A 6,003-nucleotide genomic window follows, 5' to 3' on the forward strand; every position below is an offset into this window, starting at 1 on the left:
TCTGCTGTTTGAGCTAACTCTCCACCAGATGATTCGAGGCAGGTGGCTCTGGGGGACGTCTGTGAGAAACCCTGGCCCGGGCTTTTCTGAGCCCCAGCACGGCTTGCTCCTGGGGTACCTCCCACAAGGAAAGAACTTTAAAAGCTCCACACTTGCAGGTGCTTTCTCCTCCTTGAGGTGCAAAGCCCGAAGGCCTCATTCCTTCCACTCAGGGGCAGGGGAAGGAAGGGACAATGAAGGCTGAACAGCGAAATTGAAAAGGAGGAGGGGAGGGGCGCCTGGGTGGCTCAGCCTGTGAAGTGTCTGACTTCGGCTCAGGTCACGATCTCACTGTTTGTGAGTTGGAGCCCCGCATCAGGCTCTGTGCTGACAGCTTAGAGCCTACAGCCTGCTTCAGATTCTGTGTCTCCCGCTCTCTGCCCCTCCCCCACTCGGAGTCTGTCTCTCTCTCTCTGTCTCTCTTAAAAATAAATAAACATTAATTTTTTTTTTTAAAAGAAGGGGAGATTAGTGAAACAGTTAAACCAACTTCTCTATTGGCAACTGTCATTGCCATCAGTCTCCAGGAAGGGCCATACAGGATCCCAAGTTTCCCACAATTGTGTGACCAGGAAGCCCTTTTCTTTCCATTCGTGGATGAGTAGGTTAAGCACTGTTCTGCAAGGTGCTCCCTAGAGAGAAATAAGTCACGAATATTTATACGGCATGAGACCCCGTTCTTTACAGAGCAGGGCACACAGAACAAGGGAATCACTCAGCAAACCTGTTCCTTGGCAATGAGACTGCCAAGAAAGTCACCAATGGCTGTATCTATCTTTCAAAGTCAGTATCTGTTTTTGGAGAATGTTTGCATCAATCATTGAATCAATCAATCTGTGGGCAGGCAGCCTCTATTGCAACTACTCAACTCTGCCCTTGCAGTGAAAGCAGCCATAGATAATATGTAAACAAATGAACGCAGCTATGTGCTAATAAAACTTTATTTATAGACACTGAAATTTGAATTTCATATCCTATCACGTCAGGACATTTTATTCATGCCACACAATATTCTCCTTTTTGATTTTTCACCCCCAATCTCTGAAAAGTGTAAAAATCATTCTTTGTTCACAGGCCACACAAAACCAGGCGGCAGTCAAAGTTTGCCGACCTCTGTTCTGGATGCCAGATTCCACAACCAGATGGTTTATATCTTGGACAAGGCCCTCCGAAGGAAATGGAAAGAAAGCTCACTTTCCTCATCCGTAGAATGGCTTCAATGGGGAACTTGCAGGGGAACAGGGAATTTAAATATCATGATGTGCGTTTCCTTGATCCTCTATAGCCAGTTAGTTTTTAAGACTTCTCTGTAATTCCTCCAAAACAGATCCTAAGGCTGGACACTTCTCTCCACTTTCATCAGCCAATCTCAGTTGTCAGACCCCCACAACACTCTCATTACTGGCTCCTAGCTCCAGTCTCGCCTCTATAGTCTTTAAGATCCTTTGAAAACACATGGGGCGCCTGGGTGGCGCAGTCGGTTAAGCGTCCGACTTCAGCCAGGTCACGATCTCGCGGTCCGGGAGTTCGAGCCCCGCGTCAGGCTCTGGGCTGATGGCTCAGAGCCTGGAGCCTGTTTCCGATTCTGTGTCTCCCTCTCTCTCTGCCCCTCCCCCGTTCATGCTCTGTCTCTCTCTGTCCCAAAAATAAATAAACGTTGAAAAAAAAAAAAAAAAAGGTCTAAAAAATAAAAAATAAAAAAAAGATCCTTTGAAAACACAAATCCTATCTTGTCACTCTTGTATTCAGGAGGTTCCAAGGCTCCTATCACAGAAATTAAATAAAATCCAGAGCCCGTCCCAAGACCTCTGGGGCCTTGAGGCATCTAGCCCCTCAAGTCTCTCCTTCTCACTTTGAATGTTCTAGTCAAACTGGCTCTTGCTCCGAGAATGTTCCATGCCTCCTCCTGCCTCAGGACCTTTGCACCAACTCTTCCACCTGACTGACATCCTCTCCTCACCTCTACTCCCATTCTCCACTGCTGGCTGCCTCATATCATTCAGGTCTCAGCTTATATGTCACCTTCTTGGGTCTCAAGTGTGCCTCCCACCCCAAGTACTCTGAAGCACAGACTCCTGTTTTATTTTCTTCCTGGACCTCTATTTCCTTATTTGCTTCTTTTTTCTTTTTTTAAACATTTATTTTATTTTTGAGAGAGAGAGAGAGAGAGAGAGAGAGAGAGAGCGCGAGAGCAGGGAAAGGGCAGAAAGGGGGAGACAGAGGATACGAAGCAGACTCTGCTCTGTGAGCACAGAGCCCAATACGGGGCCCGAACTCACGAACCGTGAGATCATGACCTGAGCCAAAGTTAAGAGTCAGCCGCTTAGCCGGCTGAGCCACCCAGGCGCCGCCCCCCCCATTTTCTTATCCATAGTTCCTCTTCCTTCCATGACCAGAAACGCAAGCTCTCCCAGGGCCGAGACCTGGCCCGCCTTGCCCATCACTGACCTCCGGGTCCAGAACACTGACGGGCACGTAGTAGGGACTCAACTTTTACTGTCAAGTGAGTGTCCACATGCCAGGAACACACTGTTAATGGGTGTCAAAGGTCACTGTGAATCTACCAACGGACGAGACCTTGTGAAAGAGTTACTGCCTCCTGCCTCTGCCTGCCAGCAGCAGGCTTGTGCAGCAGGGCTGGGCAATGCCCCCTGGTCCAGAACGGGCTGCCCAGCCCAAGAAGAGCATGCAGTGTGCCGTTGCTATCTGCAGGCTGCATCCCCGGGGAAGTCTGCCTGGCCCATCCCCGAGATGTTGAGACGTGTATGGGGAGGGGAGGGCAAGGACTTCAGCTCCAGGGACACCATTCCCACGACACCCACATCTCTGGCTCACCCAGCTGCCTCCTGGAAGCCTTGGGGCTGAGTCTGGGCCCAGGCCCAGGAGAATTTTTTCTGTTTGGCTGCTCTCCTGAAGCGGGAGAAGGACTATTCAGGAGCGAGGGGAATAACACTTTCCCACTAGAAACGAGTCCTGGTATCCAGCTTCCCGGGATCTCTGTCATCTCTGTCATCTGCCCACACAGCCCAACAAGTGAGTCAACCTTTAAAGCCACTAGGCTCTCACCCAATTCAAAATGATAAAAATAAATACAAGCGGTGTAATTCGGAGGGCTGAGCAGGAAAGGACAATCATGATAATAAGGGTAGCCGCTAACACAGTTTGAGCAATTACTATGTATTTGATGTTCAACATGGATTCTTTTATCGGGTCCATAACACAGGAATATGAGATTAAGAGTATTACCAATGGCCACTGTCCCTCGCTTGGACAAAAGGAAACTGAGGTTAGAGAAGTACAGTAACTCATCGAAGGGCACACAGCGACAGTTGATTGCGAGAAAGCAGCTGATTGCTTCCACAAGCAAACTAAACCAGTGCCCTCAACCCTAGTCACAAGACCCCTCTGGGCTTGGGCCCTTCAAATGTAAAAGTTATGGGGGGGGAGGGGGCAGTTAACAAGCCTAGATAACTGCTAACATCGCCTTCTGCTCAAAGTTTGCCTTTCCAACAGGTGGTGATGACCTTTCTGGCGACTTGGTATTTCCAGTCTGGCTCGGAAAATTAATCTCTGCCTTTCTGAACTTTCAAGGGGTCCTGTCACCTCTCAAAGAGGAACGGGTCTAGAAAAAGTCCCCGAGAAGTGAGACCCCCCCCCACCCCTCCCCCCTTGTCTCAAATTCTTGACGGAAAGCCTTAGGAGAGCCTGAGATCCTTTTCCTCGAAGTTGATTGACTTTAAAAGAAAAGGGCTACAGTTTGCACACCGCCACTCAGCTCTGCTGATGCCGAGCTCCAAAGCAAGACAGAGAACAAGCAAAGTGGACTTGGCCCAGCTGGCTATCTGAAAAAAATAAATCCTTCCCCAAGCAGGTAGATCCTGTTGCCCGCCAAAGCAGTCGCTCAGATTCTCCTGTAACCAACATGGAACACTTCCCCTTTCCTCTAATCTTGATGTGCCGCTCCTGCCCACGTGGCTCTGGAGGCTGGTACCTCCTCAGTGACATGTGACCCAGCTGACACCAACTTGATTGACACAAAAACATGTGTCTGGCCAAGAGAAGCAGCTTAAGAAATCTAAGAAACTTCTCCAGGCGCCATTTGCTTCCCATTCCCAGAAAGGCAGACCTTGATGGGCAAGAAGGTTAGAAATCGTCCCATCTCCAGAAACAAGTCCTCTGGCCAGGGACGATACGAGGTCTAAGAGAGCAGTGCACAGAGAAGCAATCAAGTTTCTGTTCGACTACCTCAGTCACCCCAGATCACTCCTCCCCTGCCATGGGCTTCGACTTCTGCAAACCAATCCTTCCGGCTGAAGCCATATTCCTAGCCCACAGTTTCGCCATGAAACTTTGTTTTCCTTTGCTTTCTCTCCGAGAATAAGGGAGATTTAGGAACAGACGGCAGTGTGGAAATCAAGATTAGCTAACAGTTCTATCAAACCATATTCAAAAATAGCACATAGCAGTAAAAGTTCAAAGATGAGGCCTAGAGAAATTCCTGAAAGGAGTCAGAAATCGCTGAAATGTAGAAAAGGGACGATGGCAATGATTCTCCCCACTTTACAGAATGGAAAACTGAGGCCTCAGATGTGGCAGACACGGAGTGCTGGGAATGACTGGGGTGGGGTGGGTTCTAAAGCGACGCAGCACAGGTGGCTCTCCATCCCTTTGGGAGGCTGTAAGGCCCTGGCGGCAACTGCCCCACCCGGTTCCCCCGCCACCGGCACCCGCCGGCCCCGCCCACACCTTACGACCTGGCCCCGCCCATTCACCTCCGCCCCGCCTCGCCCCTCCCTCGCTCCCATTGGCCCAGCCTCCCCAGGCCCGCCTCTCCGCGCCTCCCAACATATAAAAGCCCCCCGCCCCGTCCAACCGACCTCCACTCGCCGCCGGCCTGCTAGCGCCCGCCCCTCGCGGGGGCTGGGCCCCGGACCCCAGGGGCGGGTGGTGTCGCCCCAGCCGGGCCCCGGCCCCCTCCCCCACGGCCCCGACAGTCGCCGCCGCCATTTTGACCGCCCGCCCCTTCCCCCCGGACTATGATTACAGCGACACCCGCCGCCCGGGCCCCGCCGCCCTCCCTGGCCGGGCCCGCCACCCCAGGGCCGCCCGGGTTACCTCGGCTTCTTCCTACTTCTGTCCGCAGAAGGGCTTTCCAGAGGTCTCGGAGGCGATGTTGGGAGGGGGACGGAACGTGCCGGGGTCCCCGGGCCGGGCAGGGGGGGGTGGGGGTGGGGGTCGGCCGGGCGGTTGTTGTTGTTGACTCGCGTTGCCGGGTTGCTTGGTCGCCACGACTACCGTGGCTATGGCGCCTCCGTTTCCCTCACCGGGGCAACTGTTGCTACCCACCCTACACACGTCATGAGCGGGGGCGGAGTCCCGGGTGATTGGCGGCGCCAGGAGAAGTGATTGGATGGCGCTAGGTCCTGCTGCTAAGCTATTGGTCCTAAGTCACGCTTTTCAACACCCTCTCGACTTCTCGGCGCTCTGATTCATCGGTGTGAATGTCCATCAAAGGAAATTGAACCCTCAAAGGCAGAAGAACCCGTCACTCCCGCAAGGAAGCAGCGGCCTAAGAATAAAGGGGTGGGGTCTGTGAGGTTGGGATTGGCTTGCGGCTGTAAAACCTGCCTTATGGTTCAGCTAAAGGGATGTCAATCCATTCCAAAGGTTTGCCGCGCTCTCCAGCTGGGAACCGTGCGCATGCGCAGCACGCAAAGCCAGCTGGGAGTGGTAGTCCGCTCAGCGTACTTTAAAAACCTTACCAACTATAAAAGGCGAGAAAGGAAAGCTCTCTTCCTTCAGACTTCTTCCTGCCCCGGTGGGTCAGTTCCTCGCCTCGCGCGCTTACGTCACGGGAGGAATGCAGTGACGCGCGCGGCTCGTCTGTGACGTCAGCGGCGGAGCTGGGCTAGGGATTCAGTGACGTCACTGGGCGCTCTTCCCCTCCCCCCTATTGCCCTACGT

At 52.7% G+C, this 6,003-nt stretch overlaps 1 protein-coding gene across 6 annotated transcripts in view; it reads right to left on the reverse strand.

The window, feature by feature from the left end:
• The window catches only part of RFX1 (regulatory factor X1), a 32,055-nt gene extending 26,670 nt beyond the window's left edge, over positions 1 to 5,385 (reverse strand). For 4 of the 6 annotated variants that reach the window (XM_030301957.1, XM_030301936.1, XM_030301946.1 and 1 more), the window contains exon 1: positions 5,155 to 5,385. The gene's annotated coding sequence lies outside the window, so the exon portion shown is untranslated. The remainder of the gene's footprint in view (positions 1 to 5,154) is intronic. The other 2 variants (XM_030302020.1, XM_030302009.1) reach the window with 1 other exon arrangement.
• Positions 5,386 to 6,003: the final 618 nt, after the last annotated feature.

The sequence above is a fragment of the Lynx canadensis genome, chromosome A2 (assembly GCF_007474595.2).
Source record: "Lynx canadensis isolate LIC74 chromosome A2, mLynCan4.pri.v2, whole genome shotgun sequence".
NCBI classification, from domain to species: Eukaryota; Metazoa; Chordata; class Mammalia; order Carnivora; family Felidae; genus Lynx; species Lynx canadensis.